Here is a 24,867-nt window from a genome sequence, read left to right as displayed (position 1 = left end):
AGTATATGTACGATAATATAATATTAATTATTAATAATTTATATATAGATTTTATGAAAATTACCTTCTTAAATTGTACCATTCATTTTGGAATTTCGTTGCATACCTATCTTTTAAAAAAAACTGTAGAGTAACGTCCGAAATATCTGTATAATAAATAATATATCCATCCTAGTAATATCAAACAGAGGAAAGATTTCTTTGTTTGGAATCGATAAGCTCTGAAACTACTGAACCAATTTTAATAATTCTTTTACCATTAGAATGTTACTAAATAACATAAGTTATTTTGTATTGCAGTATATTTAACAATAAAATTTCACCCGGGAATTGTAAAGCAAGCCAGAAGAAAAAGCGCTAGGTACTGAGCTATCCACGTGCGCTGACTAATAATGGTCCGTCTAGTCCGTCATACATAAATAGTAAACAGTATAATGTAGGTACTAAAATAATGGCCTTTAGTAGACCTAAAAAAATTACTAACTACTAAAAACTAAAAAAAAATTATAACACCCCCGACAAGTGAAGGTTACAGTAACTAGAAAAGAGCTGATAACTTTCAAACGGCTGAACCGATTTTATTGGATTATAGCTAAGAACACTCTCGACTAAGTCTCACCTTTCAAACAAAAAAATAAATTAAAATGCGTTCATTAGTTTAGGAGCTACGATGCCACAGACATACACAGATACACACGTCAAACTTATAACATTCCTCCTTTTGGGTCGGGGGTTAAAAAAGTTTGTTTGGCAGAATTTGAAAACCCTGAAGAACATTACAGGCGAAAACTTTAGAATAATACCGAACTAACTCAGCCATGATTATATCCAAACAGTACGTGAGTGGAATAAACAACACTACGGCCATTGATCGTGAGAACTGGCTCGTTCAATATGACCTCCATTGTACCGGGCCCAGCGTCCCCGTTCGACAATTGGGTTAAAAATTCTTGGCTAAGGAACCTGTCCCATATACAGCCGGTTATTGCTTTTAAGCTTCATAGTTCATACCGTAGAGTGACTACGACTCTAGGGTATCTAGGGTATACCTAGGTCACAGAGTAATGATATACCTAAAGGTTCAGGGAAGCCGTCTTGACGGAACAATCATGCGGTAAGTGCGAGACGAAGGAACGACCTAAACTGCCTGGTTAGGGTCCTACCTTGAGCTTCCATTGTACCGGGCCCAGCGTCCCCGTTAGACAATTGGGTCAAAAAATCTTGGCTAAGGAACCTGTCCCATATACAGCCGGTTATTGCTTTTAAGCTTCATAGTTCATACCGTAGAGTGACTACGACTCTAGGGTATCTAAGTCATAGAGTAAGCATATGATATTAGACACAGAGATTTGATGAAGCGGTAAGTGTAGGACGAAGGAACTACCTATGTCGTTAGGCTCCTATGTTGAAGCGTCGCGTCGTCATGGTCGTCTTTTACCAGGAGATAAAAGGCGTTCAAAATAATCTACTACTGGTTCGGAAGGCCGTTCCTACCGAGAAGAACCAGCAAGAAACTCGGCAGTTGCTGGTTCTCTCATTCTAAGAAGGGACTCGTGCTCAGTAATGTAGTGAAGGGTTGATAATTATTTGCCTCAAAACTACTGAGCCGTATTGATTAGCTACGAGTATGTTAGGCGTTACAATTCAGCAAAGGGTGCTGCGATTGCGATTTCATGAATAAAATGGGTGGTACTTCTTCTACTACTCCCGTCTTCTAAACTGTTTTAGCTAGCGGTTAGGACATCCACCTCGTATTCGGAGGTCGGGGGTTCGATCCCGGGTACACACGGGAGTTATCCGCGTGTACCTATGCCTGAGTCTGCCAATCCGCACTTGGCCAGCGTGGTAGATTATGAGTTATGACCAAGCACCTTCTCACTCTGAGAGGAGACCCGTGCTTAGTAGTGAGCCGGCAATGAATCATGGTGACTTCTTCTTTCTTTGACATGGTGACAACCTTTGTAATCCCCGACCCAAAAAGAGGGTTGTTATAAGTTTGACGTGTGTATCTGTCTGTGGCATCGTAGCTCCTGAACTAATGAACCGATTTTAATTTATTTTTCTTCTGTTTGAAAGGTGGCTTGATCGAGAGTGTTCTTAGCTATCATCCAAGAAAATCGGTTCAGCCGTTTGAAAGTTATCGGCTCTTTTCTAGTTGCTTTAACCTTCACTTGTCGGGGGTGTTATAAATTTTTAATTTACACTTGTTAATTTAATGCAAGATTGAGAAGTGAAAATTGACACTTTTAAATCATAATATACAAATCTAGAACTCATGAAATTATACTACATATAATTAACAAGTACAATACGTGCCCCGGGGGGTTTCCGACCTCATTTCGGTAGAGTCTGTATGCGACTTAATGCCTACATTTTTAGAAAAAAAAACCGGCTCTGCGGCAAATATAGCGCTAATATTTAAAATTGAATTTTCTATGGATGCGAGCAGCTTCACTGTCGGCCGCAGTTTCCTACACGGTACAACCTATTTGCAGTTTTTTGACCAAAGTATTTTTCAGTTCTAGTTCAACACTATCTGAAATTACTAGATGATGCCCGCGCCTTCTTCCGCGTGAATTCAGGGTGAAAACTATTTGATTTTCCGGGATTAAAAAGAACCACTCTACGGACAAAAATGGCGTCATAGAGGTGCGTGGCCGGAATCGAACCCCCGTATAAGAATCCGACTTCTTAACCACTAAGCTATCATCGCTATAATATGGATCGTCATTCCAAATATTACCTGTGCCCGCGAATTCGTCCGCGTGGATTTAGGTTTTTAAAATCCCATTTTGATTTCTTCTTCTTATTTTGCTCTATGGATTCTTTGATTTTTCCGGGTCAAAAGTATCTACATTCATGCAAAAAGCACGCGGATCCGTTGCTCCGTTGCGGCGTGATTGAAGGACAAACCTACAAAAAAACAGTGTACGATTCCAAATAGTGTGCTATAATGGAACATGGTTATACTATACCTACCTTATGGAGACCGCTTTGGAATGCGGCAATGGGCAAGCCCATTCAACCACCCGCTTGAACAAAAATTGCCCCCATCTTCCGGAGTTGTGCAATAAAAACGTAGCGTTGAGGTCTTTTGGAAATAATGAAGCTACTCTAACTACGCGATGGGAGGCATTTTATTCTCACTAGCGTTTGATTGCAACCCCCAGGCGATACAGTTTTTTTTAGAAAATCTAAAGGGGAGCAGTATTTACTTTTTTAGAGTTCTGTAAGGAACCCTTATTAGTGCAACTAAGTCTGTGCGTCTGTTTGTCACACCTATTTATTTCAGAAGGGTAACTATTTACCTGCTGAGTATGCTATCGAATTCACATCTTCAGCCTATCGTGGTGCAGTTATTCTCTTCGAATGAGAATGGAATGGCATTTCCTTTGTACATAGATTAATTTATCATAACTTTGTAACTACAATTTTGGTACATGAAAAATAAATAAATAAATAAATGGTGGGCGAAAGTCCACTATATTGAACAAGTGTGCATTGGTTAGACTTCGGTAGAGAACAATTTCATATAAGCTTTTTCACGATGTTTTCTTTCACCTTTAAAGCAAGTGAGGCCTAGGTATTTAATTGCTTAAAACGCACATAACTTCGTAAAGTTAAGGACGCATGCCTGGGATAGAACTCTGGATCTCCCTAATAGGAGGTTTAATTGTTAACTACTAAACTACCACCACTTCCTGGAATAGTTTTAGAGGTCAAAATGAGGGTTTAGAAATTTTAAAGCGGGGTTATTAGAAAGTAGCATAGAGGCTTCTTTTGCACATTCATTCATTCATTGGATAGAATACATAACAGAAGTCGCCTGTTCTCATATTTTGAAAATAATTCATCTGCGACCCGGTCTAATGAAAACTACTGTTTCTCTCGAGACTGGCATTTCGCTAGAACTACGATTTTCTGTAATCAAGGAACGCGACGGTCGAAAGGAGATCTATCTCGAAGATTTTAGTTTTAGTCTGAGGCACTTTAAAATAAGTTTCTTTTCAATACAATGCGGTTTTTTTGATAAGTTGGCTGCCATAAGTATTTTTTTGATAAATATCTAAGATATGCGCACTTTTGAACAGCGATTACTTTTTAATTAGATAATAATCATTTATTCATGTAAATCTAGAATCAAAGTTGAAAAGAAAACTTTTTAGCTTGGTAAATAAGTAAGTATAAAAAGAATAAAAAAATGTTCCCCGCATTTTCGTATTGACCTGAGAATTCACGCAGATTAAGCTTTCGAGAAATAGGGATTTGCAAATTGTAAAACGTTGGAAGATTTGCGAAATATAAAAACCAAACTCATTCTCAAAAAATCACAGTTTTCTATATTTTTGCGCTGGTCTTCTCTAGAAAATAGTATTTTTAGAACGATTCAATATGTAATCTAAGAAAATCTTGGAAAGTACCGAAAAAAGGTTTTCTAAGCAAATCTTGTTCTTCTGTTGTTGTCCTTTCTAGATCCTTGTCCTTGTCCTTTTTAAAGACCAGTCTTAAAATGCTACCTATCTATCCCACGACTTCGTTCTTGGCTTTTAATAGCTCGTTCACACAGGCTGCGTAAGCGTTGCTTTAGCGTAGACGTAGCGCGTATCACTGAGTTGTAATGTATGGAGCTGTATGAAACATGGCACACCGCTTGCATAAAGCGTGGACGTATGCGTAACCTGGTGCGTAAGGGGTCGCACATCACTACGCACGTGTCACGAGTACGCAATTGGTGTCACTCGACCTTAAAATACCCCATTGGAACTTCTCAAAATCCTTTCTTAGTGGAGAACAATGTTATAGACGGAATGCATGCGAATCAAGTTTCTACTAGACCCAGCAGGTGGTTTGAGTTTTACTACGTTGATTTATGTACCTATGTTATTCAGTCAATTCTGATTTTATATATTAAAGACTTAGTCATACAGAACGCATATATAGTGCGTGTTAAGTTGTCAAGACTGTGGCGTAGAAAGATAATACCTTAAAGTTTAAAGCAAAGATATCGTCGCGACGTCCGCGTCGCTCGCTGATCACGCGTTCTGTTTGACGAAAGCTTCAGAAAATTAAGTCAAGGTCATTAATTAAGTAAAATTATTACAAGGAATAGAAAAATAATCGCTTTAAACTCAACCTTCGCCATGACATTGCAACAGCTTGCGATTCGCGAGTATAGGTGCCTATCTTTACCCGGTAAAACTTATGCGTCATAGAAAATATTGCCCTAACAATATTATAGTTAACGCGGAGGTACGTACGGCACATGAATGGGGCTTCAAATAACTCGATTTGCAAACCTTCCTGACGCTTTTAGTAAGGTTTCTTTTCAGTAGAGACGTGGTGTAGTACCTACACAGGTAAACTTATAGGTGTTTACATAATAGACGTACTTTGCTACAACTTCAGGTTTGGATTTGTACGTTTTTCTTTTGATTGCTTAGTGTATTTTATGCTACAGTGGAAAAATTTATTTCATCGCTGCGTCAGCGTTGTAAAGGCTGAGGGTTTTCTTGTTTCAAAAGAAATCATAAGCTTAATTTGCTATAATCCGCTAAAGCAGACGAATCGTTATGGTACGACGTTGAGCATACGATGTACACCGCCAACCCTCCCACTGCTAAACATGCAGGAAAAGCAAGCTACCAACAAACAATACGTATTAGGTACTACCACTGTGGTGTATGTAGGTATAATGAAATAGATATTAATATGTGGGTACTCAATAAATGAGTATTGAATCAGCCATGCGTGTTTCACTACAACCACCACGTAACACCACACAAATCTTCCAAAACGCATGTTTCACTCCGACACCGGAGCATTCTCAGGAGATGTAGCCCTGAAGTAAAGAACTAAATATAAGGTTAACTAAAGAAACCAATTTTTTTCAATTTCTTCACCCATTTAATAACCCAGCGTGTTCAATATCAGTTGAGAGCCGGAAGCAAATAGTAAGAAACAAGGTTGCCTAAGGAAAACCATTTAAGGGTCAGGGTTGCCGAGCTTCAAGGTTTCATTTAGGCAATATTCACACTCACCCGCTATCTGAATTAATTCAATACCAATGAAAAGCAGGAAGCATTTAAGGAGCAAAAAGTGGAAAGTTACCTGAAAAAATCCGGTCATGAATCGGTTGCCGCGCTTTAAAGTTTTAACTTGAACGTCAAGATTTGAAGATACATAAAAAATCGACAAAAATCGGTTAGATTGCCTGGAATTGATTTCTTTAAGAAAACCATTCGAGCATCATTTGAGTTAGGTGTAATGGTTCATGTACCTATAACTGTGGTCCATAAAATAGACCTTTCATCAATTTACCAGATGGCTGAAGGTTATTGTATTGTATAGATCAGACCACAAGTGTATCATTACACAGTTGTTCTATTATTTTTTGGGAAACATAATATAGACAGATATCAACCGTGGTAACGGACCGCCATTTCTGAAGCACGCTCGAAGGTGTCTTAAAGGTGCTAAACCCCACGCAAATGTCTTGGTAACCTGTGTCAATACTCCTAGGAACGACTATGTGTCACATACACACCGTACGAATTTGTCTTCACATCATATCACACTATCACACTAATCACACAATCACACTAATATAGGTGATAAAGGCGAAAGTTTGTGTGTATGTGTGACTATGTGTGTGTATGTTTGTTACTCCTTCACGCATGAACTACTGGACGGATTGGGATGAAATTTAGAATGGAGATAGATTATACCCTGTATAACGCATAGGCTACTTTTTATCCCGGAAAAACAAAGAGTTCAGACGGGATTTTTTAAAATCTACATCCACGCGAACGAGGTCGCGCCCATCAGTTAGTTTTAAATATACTCGTAACTGTATGAGCTTTGCCCTCCAGCCCGGCTAGCATGGGCAGTAGATAAAAATTATATCCCCGATTATATCCACTGATTTGTATGACATCAGTGGATATAATCGGGGGATATAACTTTTATCTACTGCCCATGCTAGCCGGGCTGGAGTGTATATAATATCTTGGGGTACAGAAATATAGATGTAAGTATAGGTAGATAATAATATAGTCCGGTGTCGTTAAGTTTACGCAACAGTTTATGGCGATGAATCAAAGTAGGTAGGTACCTAATCAAGGTTTGTTTGCTCCGCTTTCACATAAAGACGACATAACTGAGCCATAATTTTATTTTTATAATATGTATCGTGTTGCTTACAATATCGATGGCTAAATTAATCACTATCACCATCTTTAATCCTTTCCGGTGCACTACTGAGTACAGGTCTTCTTTCAAAATGAGAAGCTTAGGTCATAGTCCACTAAGCTGGCCAAGCACGGATCGGTTCCTTTGGAAATTTTCGGGGTAGTGGGCATTTTAAATAATTATCTACATACTAGCTGATGCCCGCGACTTCGCCCGCGTGGATTTAGGTTATTCGAAATCCCGTGGGATCTCTTTGATTTTCCGGGATAAAAAGTAGCCTATGTGCTAATCCAGGATATTATCTATCTCCATTCTGAATTTCAGCCAAATCTGTCTAGTACTTTTTGGGTGCAGGAGTAACAAACATACACACACATACACACAGACTTTCGCCTTTATAATATTAGTGTGATAGTGTGAAGTGTGATAGTGTGATCACTTGATTTCGCAATGAAGGAAAACATCGTGAAGAAACCTGCATACCTGAGAGTTCTCCATAATGTCCTCAAGGTGTGTGAAGTCTTACAATCCGTACTTGACAGCGTGTTTATATAACCAAAATCTATCTAATTCTGAGAGGAGACCCGCGCTCAGTAGAGGGCCGGCAATTAGATTGAAATGATCAATGATTAACTTACAAATACAACAATCAAATAATTGTCCAATAACACCGAAGCTGGTGTAGTAACGACACAGTTAACGCAGAAACTTTTAGCAGTTAAACATAGCGTTTCATTAAACAACATGAGGTTCCTAAGCGGGCTATAAATATTGTGTCTTGCTGTAAATCTCGCTGTCAAGTATAGCCCAGCAATAAAGTTATGGTTAGGATCATTGCTGGCCCACTACTGAGTACGGGTCTCTTCTCAGAGTAAGATGGGTTTAGGCCATAGACTGCCACGCTGGCCTAGTGCGGATTGGCAGACTTCACACACCTTTGAGAACATGGAGAACTCTCAGGCATGCAGGTTTCCTCGCGATGATTTCCTTCACCGTTAAAACAAGTGATATTTAATTGCTTAAAACGCACATAACTGAAAAGTAAGTGGCGCGTGCCCGGGATCGAACCCCCGACTTCCGATTAGGAGCCGGACGTTCTAACCACTAGGCTGTCACAGCATTTTTATTTGCTATATCAAAACTATTCAAGAAAAATTATATGTTATTATAGAGCTGTCATTCTGATATTGGTGCTATCATCAACTAAACAATTAGGCCAAATCATTTTCCCAAAAGCACCATTAAGTAGAAAAAACAAAAAAAAATATGTTTTTCTGTTAAGACAGTTGACTAGACTAGTTTTTGGTCTTCAATGGGATTGTCTGTCGTGGTTTAGTTAGGCAGAAGACATCCATAAATGCATTCGCTAGCACAGGTGCACACAGAATTTCGTCATTCGGATCACCTCGAATTGCAGTGGACAGTCCCATCGGACTACGACTAATTTAGCATCCAACACGACCGGAGAGAAATCAACCGCAGGAAAACAGGCCAGCTATACAATTGCATCTATAACTTGCCGAATATACAGCCCGTTTACTACAGCTTTTAGATCTGAGGGTGAACTAGCTGATAATACATCACAGAACAAAAAAACTATAATGTGTTCCAATTTTCAAAGTAAGATATCTATACCAAGTGGGGTATCATATGAAAGGGCTTTACCTGTACATTCTAAAGCAGATTTTCATTTATTTTTATGCATAATATTTTTTGATACCTATATCGCGCAAAATGTCGGAAAAACCCCCAAGTACGGAACCCTCGGTGCGCGAGTCCGACTCGCACTTGACCGTTTTTTATAAAGCTAAATCCATGCGTACAAAGTCACGGGCATCATGTAGTAAGTATATAATGGCATCTAATTACAGTGGCCACTTTATTGGTGTGTGTATTATTTTTAACTAGAGGATGCCCGCGGCTTCGCATGCGTGGATTTCGGTTTTTTTTAAATCCCGTAGGAACTCTTCAATTTTCCGGGATAAAAAGTAGCCTATGTCCTTCCCCGGGATATATCCAAAGTCTGTACCCATTAAAATGGGTTGAGTTGGGCCGTGAAAACGTAGCAGACAGTCAGACAGACAGTCAGACAGGAAGACAGACACACTTTCGCATTTATAATATTAGTAGGGATTTTAAGTGTTGTGTTAATTGTTTGGGCTTGAACAAAACAATTAAATTAAATAAAAAATAGTACAAATCTTTAACTAGCCGTAAATCTAGCCGGTTTGCGAGAGCTTTTGGAACTAAGAGTGCAATAATTGCGAACCGTCGCGCTCGAAGACAGCAACACAGTGGATTGCGCGCCGGGGAGGGGCGCCAGGCTCCGGGGCTGAAGCTTACATAACGCTGGGGAAAGCGGATGTACTACCCCGGCGATTTGCCGTCCCTTTCGCGCATTCTTAGGCCGAGGGTGGAACGGACGCGAATTTTCCGATCAATCTATTGTTGAAATAATTCTTTTCCTTACTAAACTAATAAATCTATGGAACGCGCGGTAATTTTTATTTATTTATTAGGTTCACTTACAGCTACTTACATTATAATATTATATTAAAGATAGTACTTAGTCTAAACATAATATTACTTGCTAAATGTAGTGGCTATTTACAAATGAAAACAATATTTACAAAAACAAAGTTACAAACATAAGTGGATAAAAATATTTCTATTAGTTATTGTCAAGGATATTTCCATTTACCATGGGAATTCTAAAAGATTCACCCATATGCCTTGGCTACATTATAAAGGGAACCTCTGTGCAAATTTTAGCTTTCTAGCTCCAAGGGCTTGCAAGGGCAACTTTTTATTTATTTTTCCCGCCCGAGCTTTTTCTTTCTCATATAACTTCCAACTATGAAAATTTGTGATTAGCGGCATATTTTTTTAGACTAATTTTGAATAGGATAAAATCAATTCCACTCAAGTTAGTTAAAAACTAAGCTCGTAAGTTAATCAAATTAAGAACATTCACTGTTATACATTTCTATGTAAATTTGGTGTAAAATAAAGAATACTTTTACTTTACTGATCGTCAGTCGATATAATAATATTGCATAAGGCACGTGCGACTCAATTACGTCAACAGCTGCCGCCTCAGTCGTCGGAAAATCAGTGGCAATGTGGACGTCGCATTACCTCGCCCCGCACATGTGCCGATTGCGCTGACATTTACGTAGTGAGCCTCGTGCCGCCGCATAGACGAGCGTCTGTACACGCCTTTAAATACAAATTCGAAATTCGAACGCAAATTATTTTTTTTCGCGACACAGTTAAGGTGCTTTTTATGTCCGGATCTCGTATGTAACAGTGTGTTTTTTTTTTTAATTAAAAAAAGTTAAAAGTTCTAAGTTTTTTTTAAATGAAAATTGTTGGAAGTGGATGCTTGACTTTTCCCGGGATTGCTATAGCAACGGATGACGTCAAGTAACAAGTTCAGGGGCGGTTGGTGCATTTTGGTTCAATAATCATCCCTCGTGCTGCTTTGTTCCCGTCTCGTTTTTGTTTACGTTTCGGATAAAAAGGTTTGTGTCATGCTGATATACCTAAAATAATTAAAAAAATATTATACTTAGATAATACTTACATATATTATCATTGATCTGGTGATTCATTGTTTGCTTGGTAGTTAGGTACTTAGAGTTAATTGAGCTAACTTAATTATGTACATTAAATGACATTTTGTCTATCTAAAGTGAGATATCACAAAAGATTTCTTTCGCAACAAAAATTACGTTGCTCTTCGAAAGTGAAAGGTTTCTCTACATTAAAAACAAAATCTGTGTTATTTAATAGAAAATCGTAGATATAAAAAATAGAAATGTATTTTATTTTAATGGGTAGGTACTTAAGTACCTATTTATTGATCATTGCATACATACGTCACCGTCATTGGCATTACTTGTAGATAAAAGTCTAAGTACATGTAGGTAGGTATACTTATTGTAACTACTTTACGCTTTTCGACGCCTCAGGTGAATGTTACTTAGGCATTAGGTATCTACTGCCTCATTGGTCTAGTACCTAAGTATAGCTAGCTCATTCGCCTGCTGGTTGATGTTCCGGGTTCGAGCCCGGGGTTGGGCTAAAAGCTATTAGTATTGGGGTTTCCTGTCAAGAACTTCTTAGTATCAGACCAGAATTGACAAGTTGGTGGTGTGACACCCCTGTGCCTTGGAGTGCACGTAAAGCTGTGAGTCTTGCGCCTTATGTTTCTCCGGTCGTGTTGGATTACCGTCCCTTGGACTGTGAGAGTGATGGAATAGACTGTGCACATGCTTGTGCACACACTAAGTGCACCTATTTTCTCAGTTGTGATTGGTCGCCTTGACCGAAATTCGTTTAGGAGGGCATTAATATTACTATTGTTATGTTACTGCTTATCTACCTAAGTACCTACCTAGTAAGTACTTCTTTACCTTCAAAGTACAATGCTAGAAGTAGGTACGTGTACCTGTTCTATTCTGTCTTACTATAATATCTCCAGTCAAACAAGTCCCTTCAGGACTGTCACAGACGTACAAGGACGAATCGAACAATGGATCACACTAGAATTACGGTTCAGGTACTGACAATGCTAGCTAGATTGTTAGACAATGCCTGCCTACTACATGATACCTACCAACCATAATATTATTAGCTATGTATGAAGAAAAAATTATAGAGTAAATGCCTACTATTACCGACCCTACATAATTATACCTATGTGCAATTTTATTCTGGATGGATGGTTATTTTTTATAGTGTTCTGCTTTCATCAAAATTTACAGTTTTTTTTTTTTAAAGAATATTAGCCATGTTAAATGACTAATATTCCCCTTTCCTCTCCAACTAAGCGTCAGGCTTGTGCTAGGAGTAGGTACGACAATACTGCAACGGGCGGGGTTTGAACCGTCGACCTTTCGGTTTTCAATCCACTCCTTTACCGGTTGAGCTATTGAGGCTCTTTTTTTTTTTTTTTTAATTCACTATAGGTAAGCGCTTGACCACAATCACACCTGATGGAAAGTGATGATGTGATCTAAGATGGGACGCGTTTACCTAGAAGGTGCCTATTCACTCAAATTTAATTTGAGGATACAGAGTAAAAAGTTAAGTCTTAAAACTAAATTTTATGTTTGTATAACTCCAAATAATTAGTCCTATGTAGCGTAAGACTAAAAAAGTATCTACCTGCGCTACCTGCCTAGTAACTATAAGTAAGTTATTTTTCTATAGGTGCCTAAGTAATTTTGCATATTTGCGGACTGAATCATAAGTCATAATAATTTGATTAACACTTCTAGGTAGATACATCGATTTCAAGGCTGTCCAAAGAATGTCTCTAGAATACCATCATAACAAGAACATGCTTAGTAACAATTCATGGCCATCCATCCGGTTATTGAATTGTGTCACCATTGGTTATGGGGCTTGAAAGGCTTTGAGCTTTTACAATAAATTATTTCGGATTGCTTTTTCCTCCATTTAAAATAAAGTTTAGGAAAGTATATTTTTTCAATAACTATAGGTAAATTATTCAACTAGGCATCAAAGGTGTTTTAAATAAAAAACATTATATCTTCCTAGCTACATGTATTTTTAAATACCTACCTAACGTCAAGGAAAACCACTAGGTAGCGGGAAATCTTTACATAGGTAGGTACAAGAACAAAATGACTGTACCTTATGACTAATGTAATTTTTTATCAAATACACGAGTATTGATTCATTCGTAAAATAATGAGACATATCGGTGCAATATCGTACTTACCGATTTAAAAAAAATTGCTAAAGATTGTGTCTTCCCGGTATAAATACCCCAATACAATGGACCAACGGTAATCCAGCCCTTGTCTAATCCGGCACCCCCTGTAATCCGACATGTCTATTATTATTGAATTTATTAAATTTGACATACATAGTAAAGTATGATTTGTACAACATATAATGTAACAGAGTATGTATATATATGTATCAGAGTATGTATAACATATATATAATCTTATCATTGCATCTGTAATTTATCGGATTACAATACAAGGTACTCTTTTGTAAAAAAATCCGGACTATAGGGGGTCAGGCAGTACTCTATAATCCGACAAATTCGATAGTTCGACAGTGTCCTGCAAAACGTTTGTCGGATTACCGCGGGTCCACTGTATCAATCAATCACCCCATCTTAGATAATGCCCTGGCCTTTGTAACATATTACTTCCGGGTCCCATTGCCGATATAATAAAACATAAAATATTAAAATATAAATACTTACCTAATATCATAAATTCGAAAGTGAATCGTGTCTGTCTGTCTGCTAGCTTTTCACGGCCCATCTGTTTAACCGATTTTGACGTGGTACTGAGATAGCTTGTATCAGAAAATCAAATAGTTTCCACGGGATTTAAAAAAACCCAAATCCACGCTGAATAAGTCGCGGGCATCATTTATTTATATCATCCCAGAAATAATATAAGCCGGATTTTGTCCCGGAAATTCAAGGGGTTCCCACGGAGTTTTTAAGTCTCTGAATTTGAATCATCTCAATCAATAGGTAGGTATATTACCAAAAATCATAACATACTAATTTTAATTTCCGATTACCAAGCTTGAAGTCCATTTGCAACAACAGACGAAAAACCTGCCATAAGAATTCTCATACGCACCTATTTCGCAACCACTATTAGCACCAATACTTAGCATTTGACTCACTTACTTTGCTAAAGAAGAATAAACTTTAATACAAAACGCGCAAAGCTTATTTCAACTTTCATTAAGGCTTTTAAGGTGCTATTATGTATTTACAACTGTCAAGGAACATTGAACTTTAACTATATTTAGATAAAATAGATTTTAGTATAACATGATACTATTTATAATAGACAAGTAACATTGAACTTAAAAGCTTGGAAATAAGGTTGAAAGTAATGGAGGTGTGTTTTAGAGATTTGGTCGAGGCCTTATTGCGTAACGTGTGTTGACATCGTACAACCGATGGTGCGTGGATGGTGGGAGTGGTGGAAGGTATCTACCATATTTTGTTTTTCTGTTGAACTTGCATTTGAATGAAATTTAGATTGAAATTAGCTTTTTGTTGATTTTTAAACAGACTGTGTGTATTTCTGCAGTGTAAAAAAATATGGGAATTTAGAGAAATGTTTCTAAAATTTTTTTTATGTAGGACCAAGCTAAAAACTAACTAAAAACCTTGGTCCTGCCTAGTAGAAGTAGGTTCTCGCCTATGTAGATACATAATATAGGTAAGTACTTGATTACCTATGTACCTAACATTGTACCTACTTGACTCGTAAATCGTGTAATCCATACTAGAGTATGTAGGATTATAATTAATGATAAAATGTAGACCGTCTGTCTGTCTGTCTGCTGCCTTTTCAAGACCTATCCGTTTAACTTATTTTGGCGAAACGTACAGAGATAACTTTTATCCCGGAAAATCGAAGAATTTCCACGAGACACGGGATTTTTAATAAACTTAAACCCACACGTACGAAGTTGCGGGTATTACCTAGTCTAATATAATTTACTAGTCACTACATTTTAATGCATTCTACACAAAGAACTGTACGGTGTAGCAAAGAGTCATAGAAACCGTACAATAAAATTTGACCTCAATCACGTACAAGTACCAACGTTAGCTATGAGTCGCGGTCGTGAATGGTAAACGCATCGCAAAAAATGTCTACAATCAATACGTGACCTAACAATCACTAGTATACATACCTACTTACTGCATTGGCGCAGGTAGGTATTATTAACTTTGTTCAGTTTTCAGGGTTTTTCCTTCATTTACTTTACCACGAAATAACCGAGGTTGGTAGTATACCTACCTACTTAATGCAACTAATAGCTACCTCATAATAATATGCAGTGCTGCAAAGTGCAAACTATAGGTAATAACCTAGCTCATCCATCTAATATCCAAATCGCAGCAGAGGCCACCAAATCTAACCGAGCATAGAAGAGATTGGAGTACCTAACTAATAAGTAGTAACTACACAGTTTTGTCTTTTTTTTAAAGAAAATATTACAATAAAACTTAAAGCTAGCCTTATCTAATTACTATACAAATCATGCCCACGTAGAATAGTGCCAAGAATACTGGCTTTTTTTTTTGTTGACGCTGGGGAATGCATTTACGCATCCCCCCCGGAAGCTAGCCAGCCAGCCGTGAGGCAGCCAGCCAGCTGAGGGAGGGTATGTGGGACTCGCCGGCCGAGAGGCGACCGGAATACCCACTAAACCCCAGCGGCGCTACTGCGCGTCGCCTGGCGACTGGGTCACGGGAACGCCGAAGCAAACAACCGCGACCCAGCCAGCGACGTCTGCCGAGGCAGACCCTCCACCGGGGACCTGCTCGGTCCCCAACACCGCACCTCCGGGACGCACCAACGAAGTGCGTCCCCCGACCTTGGGACGCGCACGTCGCCCGCGTCCCATCCTCCGCTTCGTCCACTGTGCCCTCTGCTAGTCAGAGGGACACGCGGAGAAACCTCCTCCCCTGCCAGGTCATTAGCCATAGCCAACAATATCTCCGAAGAGAAATTATTAGCCATGTTACCGGGGCGCACCGGCCCGAACACTGCTCTTCCCCTCGGACGCATCCAAAAGGGACCAACAGCATCCAGGCACACTAGGAGGTTACCTGGCTGGCGCCTCAAGAATACTGGCTGCGTTTCCACGCTGGACAGCCAGCAAAAAATGAAAAACAAAAAACGTTTTGTATAATCAAGTTATTTCTACAAACTCTAGCAGGCACTTTTCACGTAGAAAACTATGTACTTATCTACTCTCAATGTCCTCATATCTCAACACGTTAAACATTTACAAATAACCTCCAATAAACAACCACATTGTATCTCGTAGGTACCTCACGTCTGTACTTTGTAGATTCATACAACGGCCAACGTCGTAAACTTTGCCACGATACCTATCTCAACTGAGTAAAGCCTTTGAAAAGTTCGGAGTAACTAAGGCAGACAGATATTTTGCTTCGGAAAACTCTGATTTATATTGACTAAGTACGTTATTTTTGATGTTTTAAGAGTTACTTTTTTAAAAGTTCTTATTAGCTATGCTTTTGAAAAATCTTTAGATACTTTATGTACCTTTTATATTTTTCTACCTTTATTTGAATGCAAGCTATGAAGTTACTACCTATCTTCATCTATTTCTTCCTGAAGTCCCATTTTCTGTCGGAGGTTAGCAATAATATTAGTCTATTTTGAAAATGGTCGGGGATTTTTACGTTTCATCCTTCTCTTTCCATTAAGTAAGTTTTTAAGCCAAGAACTTCTTCTGCGGCCTAGTTATATTTTGACGAAGTTATAAGTTTGTAAGCCAAGAACTTCTTTTTGGTATATTGACGCAGTTAAGTAGTGTTTTTTTTTTCAATGTTAGCTGAACTTAAGCCTCAGTGCCTTGATTTTCATCAAATTCCGGAATTCAAATAAGACATTACAACATTAAACAAAGTATAGCATATCCAAAGAATATACTACAAGGAACTTCCTTTGTATTTTTAAACCCCCTAATAAACACGTAAAATATTTTTATTTTGTAATGTGAATCTTGAGTATCAAAGTAAGAAAGTACTAACTTTCACGGGAGACTAAGCATGCACCTGCCTTGCGCCAACGCACGTCTCGGAATTGGTAAAATTGGTAACAATTAACATCGGCGCCTTGAGAGTCACCGACGCAATTAACGAGGTTAACGAGCCAACGGAAATTGCATCTACGAGTATAGGAAGTCAGCCTAATTGCAATATAACTGCCATATTAGATTTGACATAATGTCCACCCGACGAATTTCCAGCCCAATGTCTTCGAACAGTGCGTGTTGCCCACTGACATTACGATTGCATTCTGAACCAGTGTCAATCACAGGTTGCAGTAGATTCTTCCAAATCAAATCATTTTATTTGCTCAAATGCAGGTTAAAATAGAAATTACAATTCATTTTGGTATCACCACATTAAATATATCATATATCATTAGGTATATCAAACAACGGACACACATGATAGATACTTATTACTTAGGCACTCTGCCTTCACTGTAGTCGATTAATCAAGGTGCTCTAATGAACTCAGAGATTTTTAAGTATTCATTGAGGGACCTAATAGGTATAATATTCAAAAACTGTGGTTTGCTCACGTAATGTCATATGACGTAAAGGCCTCATATCTCTTGTCTCCCTGGTAGCATACTAAACTCGAAGTTAATAAATTATTAACGTAGTTAAATGGTTCTGAGGTAGAGACTATTATAAAGTTCAGTTAACCAGTCATGAAGGTAGGTAACATGGCATTTAACTAACGAGTTTATAACAGGTTGTATTTAACTAACAGGTTTTATTGTTAACATTGATGAATAGCGAGTAGTTAAGAAGCTAGATATCAAAGAATATCGATATAATCAATATAGTATAATATGCTTGGTAAACAAGTCGTAAGCAAAAATTCCTTAGAGTTAGTTCAGACAGCGCTAATGTGTTATCTATGGCTAATACAAACCGCACTTATAAAACCGCGCGGTTTTTTCATCTGTGCGGCTACTACACAGTAATACAATAAAAACGACGACCGCTGTTATTATGACTTGTCTAATGCCTAAAGCGAGCGTTCAGTTAAGCCTCAATAGCTCAACGGTTATAGGAGCTGACTGAAATCCGAAAGGTCGGCGGTTCAAATCCCACCCGTTGCACTATTGTCGTACCTACTCCTAGCACAAGCTTTACGCTTAGTTGGAGCGGAAAGGGGAATGTTAGTCACAATTCAAATGGCTGATATTCTTTAAAAAAAAAACTTTGCGGTAACCGTGCATTTCATAAGCGAAATGCGTGGAATCGTTGCCATTTTTGCATACCCGCACGCTCAATGAGCCTGTCTAAAGTCTGAACAAGCTTCATCATTATCACAACCCATCAGCAGTCTACTTACCTACTGAGCATGGGTTTCCTTTCAGAATAAGGAGAGTCCACTACTATCCAAGTGTAAATTGGGACACTTAACATATCTGAGAACCATGTAAAACTCTCAGGCATGCAGGTTTCCTCATTCAGGTATCAAGGTGATAATTTAATTACTTAAAACGCACTTTACCAGGCCAACGTCTACTGGGCTATCATAGCTTGAACAGGCTTACCGAAGTTCATATAGAGCGGTTAGCATCCGTGCGTTTTTAACTTATCTGAACTGGTCCTTATATTGTTTAATGTTTATTACCTATAGGAATTCATCATTATTATTTTAATGGTGATCTTCAATGATATGTTCGAATATTAGGTATGTTTTGACTTCATTCAAGTACCTAAGTATAAATAAATGCATTGGTAGGTATACTCGTATATCTAATATATGATTACGATTGACCTTTTAGCTAAGTAGGTAAATATGTACAGTCTACACATACCTACCTATTACCTAATAAATTAAAACATGATCATGACATTGTGATGTATGCTGAAGGAAGAATAAAAAATGCATTCCTTGAGTTAAAAGTAAAGCATTTGCCAACCCTCAATTTTATATGCATTTATGGAATCATAATCATTTAGCACCAGTCAAAAGAAAAAAAAACTATATTAAATAAGTTCATACATTAGCTATGTATTCCTATTACAGAGAGGTAGGCACATTAATATATTATTAAATAGCTGATACCCGCGACTTCGTTCGCGTGGATGTAGGTTTTTTTAAATTCCCGTGGGAACTCTTTGATTTTCCGGGATAAAAAGTAGCCTATGTGCTAATCCAGGGTATATATAATCTATCTCCATTCTAAATTCCAGCCCAATCCGTCCAGTAGTTTTTGCGTGAAGGAGTAACAAACATACACACACACATACAAACTTTCTCCTTTATAATATTAGTATGATGTGATACAATAAAACACGCATCTTCCCTCTCAGTTGACGCAAAACACTCAAACAATTTTATAAAGGGCCCATCTTTGTCAGTACCACCCACTAACCTATATTCTACTTAGTTGCTAGGCAACAATATAAATCTATACAGGGTAAGTTTTAGAGACGGGCATCGTGTGACAGCTACCCTACTTCCTTCGATACCGATTTAGGAAGATATTAAGAGGGCTCTCTCCGTCGCTCGTTTCATACAATCGTAGTTCCAATTTCATTTGAATATTAAGCAACCAAAGTCCATGAAATTTTGCAGACATCTTCTAGAAACTAATATCTATGTCTGTGGTTTTCCAGATTTCTGTTAAAATATTCGGTTTCAAAGTTACGCGGTCTTAAAAAATTTCATACAAATCTTTGAGCCCTGTAATTTTAAAACTACATATTTTTAGAAAAATCTAAAACACCACAGACACAGATATTATTTTCTAGAATATGACTGCAAAATTTCATGGACTTTGGTTGCTTAATATTCAAATGAAATTAGAACGACGATTGTATGAAACGAGTGACGGAGAGAACCCTGTTAAGTAGGTACCTTGTAGGTATTTAGAAATTCAACTAGAGTTTTTCAAACGTACTAAAACTGTTTTCAAAGAAAATTTTCATAACAAAAGTCCTGGAAAAATTATTCAATTACAAAACTTATTAAAATTGTGTCGACTCTTTTATCTAAAAACGTTGTGGCAAACAACTTGATGAAGAACGTTTTTTATTTATTACATTACAGGCTTATCTACCTTAGGTCTCTCAGAGAAATTATCTCGATAAACTTTTCTTATTTAGCCGCCTTTCTGAAAAACTCACCTTTTAAGAGGATCGTAGTTGTAAATTTTCATACAAAAAGCGATAACGTTTTTCTCCTAGTAAATGTAGTCCAATTTTCATAATTTTTTGAATTTTTTTAGATATATTGATAGACGAGACGATTGGAAAACCTCCATTTTCATTTACCCGCTTTCTTCAGAAACACAAAAAGTTTAATCTTTATTTCTATTCTATTAATCAATTTACTACCTATATTAAAATAATTAATGCGAAAGTGTGTTGGTTTGTATTCCAATCACACCGCAACGGATTATTTTTTGCATGGATACCTATACATGTACTTAGTTAAAGACTTGGAGAGTGACATAGGCTACTTTTTATCTCAAAAAAACGAAGAGTTCTCAAGGAATTTTCATAAACATAAATCCACGCGTATGAAGTCGCGATCATCAGTTAGTTAAGTATACAATTTAAGAATTAACTCATAGTAAAAGTTACGATTACTATAATGAGTAGATTTAGTGACGCTTTTTGGGTTAGGAGTTACCGGGACCCTTTTCCGAATGACCTCTATATACAATACTATATAGGTAGGTAAAATTGTTATGGGCTACGGCACTGTTTGAATAAATCGCGCTTAATGATCTAATACTTTGTCTCTCGGTTGTTTCACAGTCCACAGAAGAAGGTAATTTCGTTTTATGGGTCGCCCTAATTCTATAGGCCGGGACGACGATTGGAAACCTCCATTTTCATTTTCCCGCTTTCTTTAATTAATACAAATAATAATTTAATGTATTAAGTACTTACTTCTACTCTATTAATAAACACTCTGTCTATTACTTATCGATTTTACAGCAATACCTATCCGTTAGCCGATGATTATCTAATGAGAAACGAGTTAAACTAAAAACTAGAAACAAGTTGGTGACAAACTAGTAAAGAAAGAGTTCCAGCAGTGTGCACAGTCAGCGATCAACTATTAATATATATTTATCTCTTTTATTGACACGGAATCATGCATCGATTTTACGTTTCTTGAGCGAGAAAATAACCGATAGCTAGTCGCTTCTTCGTCCTAATTTCCAAAGGATAGAGAAATAAAGAGAATTTATATATTTGCCAAGGAAAACCGTAGTCACTAATTTCTAATAAAGACAGGAGATAGATTAGACGCAAGGCCATAATGGCTTGACAAGTCTTTCCAAGTTTGGTGCTAAGACAGAAAATCCCAATGACTTTTTGACCCAGGACCTGACCTATAGCTAAGCTACACAAGCTAGCCAATTAAATAGACCAATGAGACAGTAAAGAACTTACGTATTTTGCAAAAGTCCTCGATATCCCAAATAGCACGATTTCAACTCCAGCAAGTAGGTGCCTGTTGTACCTATTATAAAGGATGCATTTTTGCTTTAATTCACGGTTCATGCGAATGCAGCATTTAAACCACTCCCTTTATATTGCACTTGTTGTTTGAATGCCGTTGTATTTTGTCCCGAAGCGTATGAACGTCGTGGAAATCTCGTATTGCATGAGTTCTATTTCTATTCCCCAAGTCAATTAAATGATAATTACATTTACCTGTTTACTCTATAGGCGTAGGTAAATTTGGCTTCTTATGTGTAGATCTTTTGTACTACTTAATAGAATTTTTAAATTAAATCTATTCTATTCCTATGCAACTCGAAATTGGCAAGAGCTGTTTTCTTATCGCACTTTCCTGCAGTGTATGTACTCAAATGTACATAGTTTAAAAAAACTAACTATTAAAAAACTAAATTTTAACAAACTTAAATTTAAACAAGCTTTGATTCTCATTTGAATATTTACAAGTCAAAATCTTTAACCAAGTAGAATCTAGTAGTACCTAGTACTTAGTACTAAAAGGTTCTAGAAACTAATATCTGTTTCATGTGGTTCATCAATTTCCGTACTTAAGAAATATATTTTAGTTTTAAAGTTACACGGATTTTAATATTTGTATGTAAATTCTTGAAGCCATGCAACTTTGAAACTAGATATTTTAGCAGAGTTCCTAGAACATATTTACACATTGAGTTTGATTTGTTATTCAAATGATAACCAAACTTACGTTTGTGTGGGAATTGCTGTGGAGCGCGCTAGGGTTAGGTACCTACTTCTCTTATCGTCTAACAGGTAAATATTCTTGATCTAATATGCCGTATTCATTGTTCCTAAGGAGAAAAACGGTATAATAAATCTTATTGAGATCTAATAAAACAATACCTCGAAAGGTGGTCGTACCCTCGTCAAAGACGGGCTTCAGAGTTCAGGCACGACCTTTTTTTCACTGGCTGGCTATTTTTGTTAAAATGAATTTTATTTTACTAATATTTTTCTGTTGTAATGAACGTCCAAACCTTGTTGAAGTAAGATTATTTTAGTTTAGTTGATAGAACTTCACTGACGAAATATTCATTTTATGTGGCTATTTTTGATTATTTATTGGATACATATTATTATAATAAAGAGAAATATAATAATTAGCTATAGAAATTCTTAGGAAGCACGATGGACCGACGATAAATAAAGACGGAAGTAAGGAAGGCTAAGGACACTTAAGACCAAATGTGGTCGGATAAGTACTTTCCTACCCATTTTTTTTCTGATGTTGGTACGAATAAATAAAAAATAAATTAAAATATAACAGTCATCAATTGCTGACAAGTCACAATATGTAGGTTTAAAACTATCTCGTACATCAGCTCTACCATTACTAATAACGAGAAGACAAAGACATCAAAAGTCGCACAGCTGAAACTAGATCACTCGTAGAAAACTAACAAAGATATCAAAAGACAAAGGAATTACAAAAAACAAAGGTTCGCTAATGAAATTTTCAGTCTTTTCAATCATATTCTACGCACTTGAGGCTTGGACCTAAACCAGGCCACTTGGCTACATGATCTGAATAACATACCTACGGTGGCGCCTCCCTTCGACGGTACTCGCGTAACTCTTATTTCCTCTGAGAGAGAGATAAAGTAAGCGATAAGAGTTAGGCGATGTACCTACTTGTAATAGTACAAACTTTCTACGCTTGTGCAATAACAAACTCTCAAGCTTTGTGGGAAAATTACTGGAAAGAAACCAGTCTATTTTTTTATATTTAAAAGGTGAAACTGACTGACACATCAACGTATAGTTGAAATCGCTGGGTTAGAAACTTGAGTTTACATTTATTGTAGGCTCTTTTTATAACTTAGAAGAAGGGGTTTTCAGAAATTCAGTAATTTGGTCATCCTAATTGTATATTTGGTACTATCAAATCTTCAGCAACCTTCATTTGAAAACTGTACACCTTTCAAATTCATATTATTCTTTAGCAAAAATAATTAGCTACTACTGCCTGAGCTATTGCTTTTAAGATGTTTTCACTAATTGAAGTGGTTGATTTTTAGCAGTTCTCTGACTAAAACTTATCATGATTTCCACCACGGTTTCCTACCAGAATGAACAGGGTTTACCCGATTGTCCACCACACTGGCCAAACGCGAATTGACAAACTTCACACACCTTTGAGAATATTACGTATCTATATAATACGATAAACGTCTTTGAAGGGAACTTGCCTGCAGGTTTCCTTACGATGTTTTCCTTCACCGTTCAACAATTATCTACCTTTATATTGATATCTCTTTCAAGTGTCTGCATGGATACCAAAGCAATGGTCGAAAAGCTTGAGCTTTTCAGGCTGCTAGAGCAGTTGTAGAGTTTTAGCTCAACGCTTTAAAGACATACCATTTTGAGATTTATTTCATTTAAAATATCATATAGCACAGCGCTCAATACAGTTGCCATTTAAGTTCCTTTGGCTTTAATCCTGCACGTGCCTAGTTTCATTTCGCGCATACTTTGTTTTAATCGCTCTCATGCCTTTCCAGTTTCCGCGTTCGCCCTGGAGCCTCCCATAGAATTCCCTCATTGTGTGTATTTCATTTGAAAAGGCCGCGTGCCTCCCCCACTTGCTGTGAATTTTATTTTTATGTGCCTTTGCTGGAATGGGTTGCAAATTAGGTCGGTTGCCCTGCGAAATTTCAGTGGCCATTAAGAAAAATTGCTTAAAGAAAAAGTGGATTTAGAAGTCGTTGCTTGTAACCTTTAAATATCAATACGGTCGGTTCGACCCGCCTGAAATCGCCGTTGACGTATCCTCTTCTTGCCGACCGGACCTTATCCCACGCTAAGTGGGTTTGACACAACATGTTTTCTTCTTCTACTCTTCTGTCACACCGTTGCAATGTGAGATATTTACATTATTTCACGGCCAACATGAGTACTTTATAACCATTGAACTAAATAATTAGTACCTAAAGAAGGTCTATTTCAGCCACTGATGTAAGGGCTATAGATTAGTCTACTTATATAGTCAGCCTTCTAGGGTATTAGCATTGTTCTGTAATTTCAACAGCATTTCAAACAAAACTCGTGTTCTATGAAGTTACCACAATTCAAAATTAGTACAATACTGAACTTGATATCATGTTGTTAGAAAAAAGTAGTTGCAGTCTGCAAAGTCACATTTTTTTTAATTTTAAGCAAGTTTAAGAGCCGTTGTATTACTGGGTACAATATTATGTTGCTATGATGCCAATAAGTATAATGGCTTACGGCACCAAGATTTCATGCATGTAATCGATATAATTTTGTTATGAATTGATCACTTGATCAGTTTGCCTAGCGGAATCGGCCGTTGTGGTAAGTAAGGTGTATTCTATAGAATAACAGAACATTGTCGTCGGTCTACAGTATAGATCTGTACTCCTGATAATAATATTATTTTCTTATCGTTAATAAGAAATCTTTCAATTACATCGTAAGCTTGTTCGAGCATTGTGAAAAAGATAGGGAAAGTTGATAAAAAAAAAACAGATTTCAGGTCGTTCAAATTTAATTACTAATTCGTTATTTCTAGTCAAGTCCTTTGCGGAGGGATCTATTACTCCACTGCATTGTTATCCCTAGAAACCT

At 37.3% G+C, this 24,867-nt stretch overlaps 1 protein-coding gene across 6 annotated transcripts in view; it reads left to right on the top strand.

Annotated features, from left to right (window-relative positions):
* Positions 1-10,300: 10,300 nt before the first annotated feature.
* LOC123869027 (chaoptin) overlaps positions 10,301-24,867 on the top strand; it is a 69,513-nt gene continuing 54,946 nt past the window's right edge. For all 6 annotated transcript variants that reach the window (XM_045911752.1, XM_045911754.1, XM_045911750.1 and 3 more), the window contains exon 1: positions 10,301-10,712. The gene's annotated coding sequence lies outside the window, so the exon portion shown is untranslated. The remainder of the gene's footprint in view (positions 10,713-24,867) is intronic.

Source organism: Maniola jurtina, chromosome 10 (genome assembly GCF_905333055.1).
Source record: "Maniola jurtina chromosome 10, ilManJurt1.1, whole genome shotgun sequence".
Taxonomy (NCBI): domain Eukaryota; kingdom Metazoa; phylum Arthropoda; class Insecta; order Lepidoptera; family Nymphalidae; genus Maniola; species Maniola jurtina.
Note: the sequence above shows the minus strand (reverse complement) of the source record. Positions and strands in the feature narration are given on the sequence as shown.